Here is a 13,209-nt window from a genome sequence, read left to right as displayed (position 1 = left end):
GGAGGGGCTGGCTGGTGAAATGGAGGCCCCAAACCAGACAGCCCTGCTTTCTGGGAGGACAGTGCAGCCACCTGAGGCAGCCCTGCCCCACCAATGTTCACGTGACTCCACAGTCAGCCCGGGATAAATCTGAGCCCCAAGGAAGGTGCTGTGGTGTCTGCCCCTACACATCATCAAATACATGGGAATATGAGCCCTGGAGGAGTGTGAATACCTGATGGGCACATAATGGAACACAACTTGCTGCTTCTAACGCTGGGCTCCCAGACAGGTATTCTCAGCTCTACTTTCCCTTCAAGACCAAATGCCTTTGGGTGGACATGGGATTATGCCCATCACCCCACTGGGGAATCAACCAATGACAAGCTATTAGGACGCACCCACTGCACACTGTACAACAGGATGTGCGTGTGGGATGAGATCTTTACCCCCAACGCGTGCCCATGCCCCCTCTCCATCTCTGACGCACTTTGGCAATCAGCCTGAGTGACCACAGAGGGTCTAAAGATTGCATCACTTACCTTCGGAGTTCCTGAGAGGTTGCCTTTTTTTTTTTTTTTAAACGTCTTTATTGGAGTATAATTGCTTTACAATGGTGTGTTAGTTTCTGCTTTAAAACAAAGTAAATCAGTTATGCATATACATATGTTCCCAAATCTCTTCCCTCTTGCTTCTCCCTCCTTCCCACCCTCCGTATCCCACCCCTCTAGGTGGTCACAAACCACAGAGATGATCTCCCCGTGCTATGCGGCTGCTTCCCACGTGCTATCTATTTTACGTCTGGTAGTGTATATATGTCCATGCTGCTCTCTTTGTCACAGCTTACCCCTCCCCCTCCCCATATCCTCAAGTCCATTCTCTAGTAGGTCTGTGTCTTTATTCCCGTCTTACCCTTAGGTTCTTCATGACCTTTTTTTTCCCCCCTGACATTCCATATATATGGGTTAGCATACAGTATTTGTTTTTCTCTTTCTGACTTACTTCACTCTGTATGACAGACTCTAGGTCCATCCACCTCACTACAAAAGACCCCAAATAGCCAAAGCAATCTTGAGAACGAAAAATGGAGCTGGAGAAATCAGACTCCCTGACTTCAGACTATACTACAAAACTACAGTAATCAAGACAGTATGGTACTGGCACAAAAACAGAAATATAGATCAATGGAACAGGATAGAAAGCCCAGAGATAAACCCACGCACATATGGTCACCTTATCTTTGACAAAGGAGGCAAAAATATACAGTGGAGAAAAGACAGCCTCTTCAATAAGTGGTGCTGGGAAAACTGGACAGCTACATGTAAAAGTATGGGATTAGAACACTCCCTAACACCATACACAAAAATAAACTCAAGGGAAGGCGGAAGATGGCGGAAGAGTAAGACGCGGAGATCACCTTCCTCCCCACAGATACACCAGAAATACAACTACACGTGGAACAACTCCTACAGAACACCTACTGAAGGCTGGCAGAAGACCTCAGACCTCCCAAAAGGCAAGAAACTCCCCACGTACCTGGGTAGGGCAAAAGAAAAAACAGAGACAAAAGAATAGGGACGGCACCTGCACCAGTGGGAGGGAGCTGTGAAGGAGGAAAAGTTTCCACACTCTAGGAAGCCCCTTCGCGGGCGGAGACTGCGGGAGGCGGAGGGGGGAGCTTCGAAGCTGCGGAGGAGTGCATAGCAACGGGTGCGGAGGGCAAAGCGGGGAGATTCCCGCACAGAGGATCGGTGCCGACCGGCACTCACCAGCCCGAGAGGCTTGTCTGCTCACCCGCCGGGGCGGGCGGGGCTGCGAGCTGAGGCCGGAGCGCAGGGAGAGGACTGGGGTTGGCGGCTTGAACATAGCCTGAAGGGGTTAGTGCACCACAGCTAGCCGGGAGGGAGTCCGGGGAAAAGCCTGCACCTGCAGAAGAGGCAGGAGACTTTTCCTTCCCTCTTTGTTTTCTGGGGCGTGAGGAGAGGGGTTTAAGAACGCTGCTTAAAGGAACTCCAGAGACGGGCGCGAGCCGCGGCTAAAAGCGCGAACCCCAGAGACGGGCGCGAGCCGCGGCTGAAAGCGCGGACCCCAGAGACGGGCGCGAGCCGCGGCTGAAAGCGCGGAATCCAGAGGCAGGCGCGAGCCGCGGCTGAAAGCGCGGAATCCAGAGACGGGCGCGAGCCGCGGCTGAAAGCGCGGAATCCAGAGACGGGCGCAAGCCGCGGCTAAAAGCGCGGACCCCAGAGGCGGGCGGGAGACGTTAAGGCTGCTGCTGCCGCCACCGAGGGGCCTGTGTGCGAGCACAGGTCACTCTCCACACCCCTCCTCCGCGGAGCCTGTGCAGCCCGCCACTGCCGGGTTCCCGGGATCCAGGGACAACATCCCCGGGAGAGCGCACAGCGCGCCTCAGGCTGGTGCAAAGTCACGCCGGCCTTTGCCACCGCAGGCCCGCCCCGCACTCTGTGCCCCTTCGTCCCCGCCGGCCTGAGTGCGCCAGAGCCCCCAATCAGCGGCTCTTTTAACCCCATCCTGTCTGAGCAAAAAACAGACGCCCTCCAGCGATCTACACGCAGTGGCAGGGCCAAATCCAAAGCTTAGCCCTGGGAGCTGTGAGAACAAAGAAGAGAAAGGGAAATCTCTCCCAGCAGCCTCAGAAGCAGCGGATTAAAGCTCCACAATCAACTTGATGTACCCTGCATCTGTGGAATACCTGAATAGACAACCAATCATCCCAAATTAAGGAAGTGGACTTTAGGAGCAAGATCTATGATTTTTCCCCCTTTCCTCTTTTTGTGAATGTGTATGTGTATGCTTCTGTGTGAGATCTTGTCTGTATAGTCTTGCTTCCACCATTTGTCCTAGGGTTCTATCCGTCCATGTTTTTTTTAAATTTTTTTTTCTTTCTTAATAATTAATTTTAATAACCTTATTACACTTTACCTTCGTTCTTTCTTTCTTTCTTTCCGTCCTTCCTTCCCTCCTTTAGACAACGAATCATCCCAAATTGAGGAGGTGGTCTCTGACAGCAAGATTTAGGATTTTTCCCCATTTACCTCTTTTAGTGAGGGTGTATGTGTATGCTTCTGTGTAAGATTTTGTCTGTATAGCTTTGCTTCCAACATTTGTCCTAAGGTTCTTTCCGTCCCCCTTTTTTTTTTTTTCTAAATAAGAAGTTTTTAATTCAATAACTTTATTATACGTTATTTTATTTTTACTGTATCTTCTTTCTTTCTGTCTTTTTTCCTTCTTTCCCTCCTTCCTTCCTTCCTTCCTCCCTCCCTCCCTCCTTTCTTTCCTTCTTGCCTTCTTTCCTTCTTTGCTTCTTTCTTTCTTCCTTCCTTCCTTCCTACCCTCCTTTCCTTCTTTCTTTCCTCATACTTCTACTAATTCCCTCTACTTTTTCTCCCTTTTATCCTGAGCCTGTGGATGAAAAGCTTTTGGTGCTCCAGCCAGGAGGCAGGGCTCTGCCTCTGAGGTAGGACAGCCAACTTCAGGACACTGATCAACAAGAGACCTCCCAGCTCCACATAATATCAAACGGCGAAAATCTCCCAGAGACCTCCATCTTAACACCAGCACCCAGCTTCACTCAACGACCAGCAAGCCACAGTGCTGGAAAACCTATGCCAAACAACTAGCAAAACAGGAACACAACCCCACCCATTAGCAGAGAGGCTGCCTAAAATCATAATAAGGCCACAGACACCCCCAAACACACCACCAGACGTGAACCTGCCTACTAGAGAGACAAGATCCAGCCTCATCCACCACAACACAGGCACTAGCCCCCTCCACCAAGAAGCCTACACAACCCACTGAACCAACCTTAGCCACTGGAGACAGACATCAAAAACAGGAGGAACTACAAACCTGCAGCCTGCAAAAACGAGACCCCAAACACAGTAAGATAAGCAAAATGAGAAGACAGAAAAACACACAGCAGATGAAGGAGCAAGATAAAAACCCACCAGACCTAACAAATGAAGAGGAAATAGGCAGTCTACCTGAAAGAGAATTCAGAATAATGATAGTAAGGTTGATCCGAAATCTTGGAGATAGAATGGACAATAGATTGGACAAAATGCAAGAATCAGTTAACAAGGACCTAGAAGAACTAAAGATGAAACAAGCAATGATGAACAACACAATAAATGAAATTAAGAGTACTCTAGATGGGATCAATAGCAGAATAACTGAGGCAGAAGAACGGATAAGTGACCTGGAAGATAAAATAGTGGAAATAACTACTGCAGAGCAGAATAAAGAAAAAAGAATGAAAAGAACTGAGGACAGTCTCAGAGACCTCTGGGACAACATTAAATGCACCAACATTCGAATTATAGGGGTTCCAGAAGAAGAAGAGAAAAAGAAAGGGACTGAGAAAATATTTGAAGAGATTATAGTTGAAAACTTCCCTAATATGGGAAAGGAAATAGTTAATCAAGTCCAGGAAGCACAGAGAGTCCCATACAAGATAAATCCAAGGAGAAATACGCCAAGACACATATTAATCAAACTGTGAAAAATTAAATACAAAGAAAGCATATTAAAAGCAGCAAGGGAAAAACAACAAATAACACATAAGGGAATCCCCATAAGGTTAACAGCTGATCTCTCAACAGAAACCCTACAAGCCAGAAGGGAGTGGCAGGACATACTGAAAGTGATGAAGGAGAAAAACATGCAGCCAAGACTACTCTACCCAGCAAGGATCTCATTCAGATTTGATGGAGAAATTAAAACCTTTACAGACAAGCAAAAGCTGAGAGAGTTCAGCACCACCAAACCAGCTTTACAACAAATGCTAAAGGATCTTCTCTAGGCAAGAAACACAAGAGAAGGAAAAGACCTATAATAACGAACCCAAAACAATTTAGAAAATGGGAATAGGAACATACATATCGATAATTACCTTAAATGTAAATGGACTAAATGCTCCCACCAAAAGACACAGATTAGCTGAATGGATACAAAAACAAGACCCTTATATATGCTGTCTACAAGAGACCCACTTCAGACCTAGAGACACATACAGACTGAAAGTAAGGGGATGGAAAAAGATATTCCATGCAAATGGAAGCCAAAAGAAAGCTGGAGTAGCAATTCTCATATCAGACAAAATAGACTTTAAAATAAGGACTATTAAAAAAGACAAAGAAGGACACTACATAATGATCAAGGGATCGATCCAAGAAGAAGATATAACAATTGTAAATATTTATGCACCCAACATAGGAGCACCTCAATACATAAGGCAAATACTAACAGCCATAAAAGGGGAAATCGACAGTAACACATTCATAGTAGGGGACTTAAACACCCCACTTTCACCCATGGACAGATCATCCAAAATGAAAATAAATAAGGAAACACAAGCTTTAAATGATACATTAAACAAGATGGACTTAATTGATATTTATAGGACACTCCATCCAAAAACAACAGAATACACATTTTTCTCAAGTGCTCATGGAACATTCTCCAGGATAGATCATATCTTAGGTCACAAATCAAGCCTTGGTAAATTTAAGAAAATTGAAATTGTATCAAGTATCTTTTCTGACCACAACGCCATGAGACTAGATATCAATTACAGGAAAAGATCTGTAAAAAATACAAACACATGGAGGCTAAACAATACACTACTTAATAATGAAGAGATCACTGAAGAAATCAAAGAGGAAATCAAAAAATACCTAGAAACAAATGACAATGGAGACACAACGACCCAAAACGTGTGGGATGCAGCAAAAGCAGTTCTAAGGGGGAAGTTTATAGCAATACAAGCCCACCTTAAGAAGCAGGAAACATCTCGAATAAACAACCTAACCTTGCACCTAAAGCAATTAGAGAAAGAAGAACAAAAAAACCCCAAAGCTAGCAGAAGGAAAGAAATCATAAAAATCAGATCAGAAATAAATGAAAAAGAAATGAAGGAAACAATAGCAAAGATCAATAAAACTAAAAGCTGGTTCTTTGAGAAGATAAACAAAATAGATAAACCACTAGCCAGACTCATCAAGAAAAAAAGGGAGAAGACTCAAATCAATAGAATTAGAAATGAAAAAGGAGAGGTAACAACTGACACTGCAGAGATAAAAGAGATCATGAGAGATTACTACAAACAACTCTATGCCAATAAAATGGACAATCTGGAAGAAATGGACAAATTCTTAGAAATGCACAACCTGCCAAGACTGAATCAGGAAGAAATAGAAAATATGAACAGACCAATCACAAGCACTGAAATTGAAACTGTGATTAAAAATCTTCCAACAAAGAAAAGCCCAGGACCAGATGGCTTCACAGGCGAATTCTATCAAACATTTAGAGAAGAGCTAACACCTATCCTTCTCAAACTCTTCCAAAATATAGCAGAGGGAGGACCACTCCCTAACTCCTTCTACGAGGCCACCATCACCTTGATACCAAAACCAGACAAGGATGTCACAAAGAAAGAAAACTACAGGCCAATATCACTGATGAACATAGATGCAAAAATCCTCAACAAAATACTAGCAAACAGAATCCAACAACACATTAAAAGGATCATACACCATGATCAAGTGGGGTTTATTCCAGGAATGCAAGGATTCTTCAATATACGCAAATCTATCAATGTGATAAACCATATTAACAAATTGAAGGAGAAAAACCATATGATCATCTCAATAGATGCAGAGAAAGCTTTTGACAAAATTCAACACCCATTTATGATAAAAACCCTGCAGAAAGTAGGCATAGAGGGAACTTTCCTCAACATAATAAAGGCCATATATGACAAGCCCACAGCAAACATCATCCTCAATGGTGAAAAACTGAAAGCATTTCCACTAAGATCAGGAACAAGACAAGGTTGCCCACTCTCACCACTATTATTCAACATTGTTTTGGAAGTTTTAGCCACAGCAATCAGAGAAGAAAAGGAAATAAAAGGAATCCAAATCGGAAAAGAAGAAGTAAAGCTGTCACTGTTTGCAGATGACATGATCCTATACATAGAGAACCCTAAAGATGCTACCAGAAAACTACTAGAGCTAATCAATGAATTTGGTAAAGTGGCAGGATACAAAATTAATGCACAGAAATCTCTGGCATTCCTATATACTAATGATGAAAAATCTGAAAGTGAAATCAAGAAAACACTCCCATTTACCATTGCAACAAAAAGAATAAAATATCTAGGAATAAACCTACCTAAGGAGACAAAAGACCTGTATGCAGAAAATTATAAGACACTGATGAAAGAAATTAAAGATGATATAAATCGATGGAGAGATATACCATGTTCTTGGATTGGAAGAATCAACATTGTGAAAATGACTCTACTACCCAAAGCAATCTATAGATTCAATGCAATCCCTATCAAACTACCACTGGCATTTTTCACAGAACTAGAACAAAAAATTTCACAATTTGTATGGAAACACAAAAGACCCCGAATAGCCAAAGCAATCTTGAGAACGAAAGAAGGAACTGGAGGAATCAGGCTCCCTGACTTCAGACTATACTACAAAGCTACAGTCATCAAGACGGTATGGTACTGGCACAAAAACAGAAAGATAGATCAATGGAACAGGATAGAAAGCCCAGAGATAAACCCATGCACATATGGACACCTTATCTTTGATAAAGGTGGCAGTAATGTACAATGGAGAAAGGACAGCCTCTTCAATAAGTGGTGCTGGGAAAACTGGACAGGTACATGTAAAAGTATGAGATTAGATCACTCCCTAACACCATACACAAAAATAAGCTCAAAATGGATTAAAGACCTAAATGTAAGGCCAGAAACTATCAAACTCTTAGAGGAAAACATAGGCAGAACACTCTATGACATAAATCAAAGCAAGATCCTTTCTGACCCACCTCCTAGAGTAAGGGAAATAAAAACAAAAATAAGCAAATGGGACCTAATGAAACTTCAAAGCTTTTGCACAGCAAAGGAAACCATAAACAAGACCAAAAGACAACCCTCAGAATGGGAGAAAATATTTGCAAATGAAGCAACCGACAAAGGATTAATCTCCAAAATTTACAAGCAGCTCATGCAGCTCAATAACAAGAAAACAAACAACCCAATCCAAAAATGGGCAGAAGACCTAAATAGACATTTCTCCAAAGAAGATATACAGACTGCCAACAAACACATGAAAGAATGCTCAACATCATTAATCATTAGAGAAATGCAAATCAAAACTACAATGAGATATCATCTCACACCAGTCAGAATGGCCATCATCAAAAAATCTAGAAACAATAAATGCTGGAGAGGGTGTGGAGAAAAGGGAACACTCTTGCACTGCTGGTGGGAATGTGAATTGGTTCAGCCACTGTGGAGAACAGTATGGAGGTTCCTTAAAAAACTACAAATAGAACTACCATATGACCCAGCAATCCCACTACTGGGCATATACCCTGAGAAAACCAAAATTCAAAGAGTCATGTACCAAAATGTTCATTGCAGCTCTATTTACAATAGCCCGGAGATGGAAACAACCTAAGTGCCCATCATCGGATGAATGGATAAAGAAGATGTGGCACATATATACAATGGAATATTACTCAGCCATAAAAAGAAACGAAATTGAGCTATTTGTAATGAGGTGGATAGACCTAGAGTCTGTCATACAGAGTGAAGTAAGTCAGAAAGAAAAAGACAAATACCGTATGCTAACACATATATATGGAATTTAAGAAAAAAATGTCATGAAGAACCTAGGGGTAAAGCAGGAATAAAGACGCAGACCTCTTAGAGAACGGACTTGAGGTTATGGGGAGGGGGAAGGGTGAGCTGTGACAGGGCGAGAGAGAGTCATGGGCATATACATAGTAACAAACGCAGTAAGGTAGATAGCTAGTGGGAAGCAGCCGCATGGCACAGGGATATTGGCTCGGTGCTTTGTGACAGCCTGGAGGGGTGGGATGGGGAGGGTGGGAGGGAGGGAGACGCAACAGGGAAGACATATGGGAACATATGTTTATGTATGACTGATTCACTTTGTTATAAAGCAGAAACTAACACACCGTTGTGAAGCAATTGTACCCCAATAAAGATGTTAAAAAAAATAAATAAAAAAATAAACTCAAAATGGATTAAAGACCTAAATGTAAGTACAGAAACTATCAAACTCTTAGAAGAAAACATAGGCAAAACACTCTATCACATAAATCACAGCAAGATCCTTTTTGACCCACCTCCTAGACAAATGGAAATAAAAATGAACAAATGGGACCTAATGAAACTTCAAAGCTTTTGCACAGCAAAGGAAACCATAAACAAGATGAAAAGACAACTCTCAGAATGGGAGAAAAAATTTGCAAATGAAGCAACTGACAAAGGATTAATCTCCAAAATTTACAAGCAGCTCAATATCAAAAAAACAAACAACCCAATCCAAAAATGGGCAAAAGACCTAAACAGACGTTTCACCAAAGAAGATATACAGATTGCCAAGAAACACATGAAAGAATGTTCGACATCATTAATCATTAAAGAAATGCAAATCAAAACTACAGTGAGATATCATCTCACACTGGTCAGAAGGCCATCATCAAAAAATCTACAAACAATAAACGCTGGAGAGGATGTGGAGAAAAGGGAACACTCTTGCACTGTTGGTGGGAATGTAAATTGATTCAGCCACTATGGAGAACAGTATGGCGGTTCCTTCAAAAACTCAAAATAGAACTACCATATGACCCAGTAATCCCAGTACTGGGCATATACCCTGAGAAAACCATAATTCAAAGAGTCATGTACCAACATGTTCATTTCAGCTCTATTTACAATAGCCAGGACATGGAAGCAACCAAAGTGTCCATCAACAGATGAATGGATAAAGAAGATGTGGCACATAGATACAATGGAATATTACTCAGCCATAAAAAGAAACGAAATTGAGTTATTTGTAGTGAGGTGGATGGACCTAGAGTCTGTCATACAGAGTGAAGTAAGTCACAAAGAGAAAAACAAATACCGTATGCTAACACATATATATGGAATCTAATAAAAAAAATGTCATGAAGAACCTAGGGGCAAGATGGGAATAAAGATGCAGACCTACTAGAGAATGGACTTGAGGATATGGGGAGGGGGAAGGGTAAGCTGTGACAAAGTAAGAGAGTGGCATGGACATATATACACTACCAAACATTAAATAGATAGCTAGTAGGAAGCAGCTGCATAGCACAGGGAGATCAGCTTGGTGGTCTGTGACCACCTAGAGGGGTGGGATAGGGAGGGTGGGAGGGAGGGACACGCGAGGGGTAAGGGATATGGGAACATATGTGTGTGTGTGACTGATTCACTTTGTTATGAAGCAGAAACTAGCACACCATTGTAAAGCAATTATACTCCAATTAAGATGTAAAAAAAACAAAAAAAAACACGTAGCCAGTCCCAATTAGTACATATTGTGTGATCTGATTTATATTAAATGCTTGAAATAAAAATCTCCAGAGACAGTAAATAGGTTAATGGCTACATAGGGCTGGGAGGGTCAGGAAGCCAGTTGGGTGGGGAGTGACTGATAGTGGGTATAGAGTTTCTTTTTAGGATAATGATAGTGTTCAAAATTGCTTATGGTGATGGTTGTACAACTCGATGTACAAAACTCATTAAATTACATACTTTAAATGAGTGAATTATATAGTGTGTGAATTATATCTCAATAAAGTTATTTTTTAAAAGGAGGGTGATCTGTACGCGAACTTAAGGATAACAGTAATGCCACTCATTTGGGTAACACTTAATTTTTTCCAAGTGCTTTTTGATCCATATGGCACCCCTAAGATACATGCAGTATGAATGTTCTAATTTACAATTTAAAGATAAATAATTTGAGGCGTATTGATTTCCCCAAGCATACATTTGCATGTATTCTCTACCAGTGAAAGTCAATTTCTGGGGTGAGTGAAAAACATCTTAGATATTCCAATTGTTGTGGCTTTCCAAATGGCCACTGTACATAAACAGGTATATAGTAGAACTATGATATCAAATTTTATGTGATTAGGAAGCAATGTCTTAAATGGCTCCTGGGGCAGGTGGGGGCGAGTGGAGACAATGAAAAAACAGTTGAGAAACACTGCCTTAGTGGTACAGCAAAGAAAATAAGTCAGATCTCCTAAGCATCCCAGGCCTGTGTTACTTCCATTAACGTGTGTGTGTGTGTGTGTGTGTGTGTGTGTGTGTGTGCGCGCATGCACGTGCGTGTTCTAGATCTCAGGGGTTTTAATGCAAAGGTGATCATATTTTCTAGGACAGTAACAATTTCACGTGATTTTATTTTTCCTAATATTGATTAAACATACAACTACAGGGGCTTCCCTGGTGGCGCAGGCTCAGTGGCCATGGCTCACGGGCCCAGCCGCTCTGCGGCATGTGGGATCTTCCCGGACCAGGGAGCCAACCCGTGTCCCCTGCATTGGCAGGCGGATTCTTAACCACTGCGCCAGCAGGGAAGTCCAAAGACCCTAAATTTTTAATAGCAATGAGGAGAAAGGGATACCGATTTAAGCTTTGTTTTCCATTTCTTTTGCCTGGAAGTACTTTACCCTAGATTTCTGCCTGGCTTGCTTCTGCATACCATTAATATCTTTAGTCAAATGTACGGCAAAACCTTCCCTGACTACTCTGTCTGAAATAGTACCCCCTCTGTCATTACCTTCTTTCTTTTCCTTATACCCTTCATAGCACATGAAGAAAGTAAAATTAAAATATGATATCAATATATATCCATGTAAAAGAGATAATGGAAAATATTACAAAGTGTTTACAGCAATTAGCATAAACAGGTTGAAATTATGAGTGAAAAAAATATACATGGTACTTCCCAATTTGTCTACAATGTTAACATAATTTTGTTTTCAAAATAAAGGTATCATTAAAGAAAATATTATGTTAACAGAAATTTCAAAACAGGTGTAATAAGAGAATGAAGGGGGAGTTCAGTTAATTTCTCCCACCTCTACAGTGCCCAGGCTGAGATCTCATCAGGCAGAACTTTGAGATACATAGATATGGAGGCCACGTCCTGCTCAAGGCTGGTTGGCCTCTGGCCTTACCTCATGGCGCACAGCTCCAATCTGGCCTTCATCCATGTGGGTTCCCAAGTATTCCATGTCAAAGAACCTCCAGCCAAGTATTCCATTACGACTCATAGCCCATCTCCCACAAGGTAACTGTAGGAGTAAAGATAACGGGTGAGAAGGAATAGAGTACCCTGGGCCATAGCAGTGGTTTTCAAAGGACAAGAATACACACAGAGTGACTCTGCATTTCCCTCAGCTCTGGAAGAATCTAGGGCTCTTTTTTCTAAGCAAAAGCAAAATCTGGGGGACAGGATTACTAACTTGACACCTCTTAAGTATTCACCAGGAGAAAACAAAGTAGACTCTTCTGTGAAGCCCCAAAGGGCAGAACTAAAATCGAGAGGTTGAAGATATAATAAAATTTTATTTCATCACAACACAAAGTAGTAATGCCTAAAATTAGGCATGACTCCCAAACCTCTAAAAGCATGAAAGCAGAGAGCACCCAAACATTTGACAAAGTTGGGATTTGGAGTCCATGCTACCAATATTAGGGAAAATCACTAGACCTCCTTGAGTTCTATTAGATTTGAGATCCATGAGACCCGCACTGGTCTTGTTCAAAACTCCATACCCAGAGAGTCCAGCACAATGGATGTCAGTATTTGCTGAATAAATCAAATAAAAGATAATTGTAAATACTAAGTGAAATAAGCATCATAAAAGCCACTGAAAAGCTGTAGAGTTTTATACACACGTCATCATGCTGACAATGATCTCCATTTTGAATGTCTCTGATTCTAGGAATGGAATGAATTCAGTAAGGGCTGCAGAACCAAAGCCTCTTCTGGAAGCCAAGGGCTGCCGATTAAGTACTGTCGGAGAGATTATGGGGCTGACACGAGTTAGAACTGATAGCTTCACTCAGAGATTGGATCACTCAGCCCTACTATGTGATAAATAAAAAGGTCACTTGGCCTGTCTGGTCAGTTTCCTCACCAGTAGAATAAGACAAATAACAACAAAGATAGTCCAGAGCTCTACAGACTCTTGTGCTCGCTTTAGACAGAGAAGCTAGACTGGACTGACTTAAGCTGTGTGGTATGTCACCTTATCTTCATCCAGATACTGGGACTATTGCTGGGCAGACAGGGAGACTACTGGAAAAAACACATGGTCTCAACCAAAGGGTAA

General features: G+C 41.9%; 1 long non-coding RNA gene across 2 annotated transcripts in view; it reads right to left on the bottom strand.

Annotated features, from left to right (window-relative positions):
- The window catches only part of LOC117313405 (uncharacterized), a 44,293-nt gene that overhangs the window by 5,550 nt on the left and 25,534 nt on the right, over nucleotides 1–13,209 (bottom strand). For both annotated transcript variants that reach the window (XR_012333398.1, XR_004527874.2), the window contains exon 3: nucleotides 12,049–12,165. This is a non-coding gene — a long non-coding RNA (uncharacterized lncRNA). The remainder of the gene's footprint in view (nucleotides 1–12,048; nucleotides 12,166–13,209) is intronic.

Source organism: Tursiops truncatus, chromosome 8, assembly GCF_011762595.2.
Source record: "Tursiops truncatus isolate mTurTru1 chromosome 8, mTurTru1.mat.Y, whole genome shotgun sequence".
NCBI classification, from domain to species: Eukaryota; Metazoa; Chordata; class Mammalia; order Artiodactyla; family Delphinidae; genus Tursiops; species Tursiops truncatus.
The sequence above is the reverse complement of the archived record's forward strand: the minus strand, read 5'-3'. Positions and strand labels throughout refer to the sequence as shown.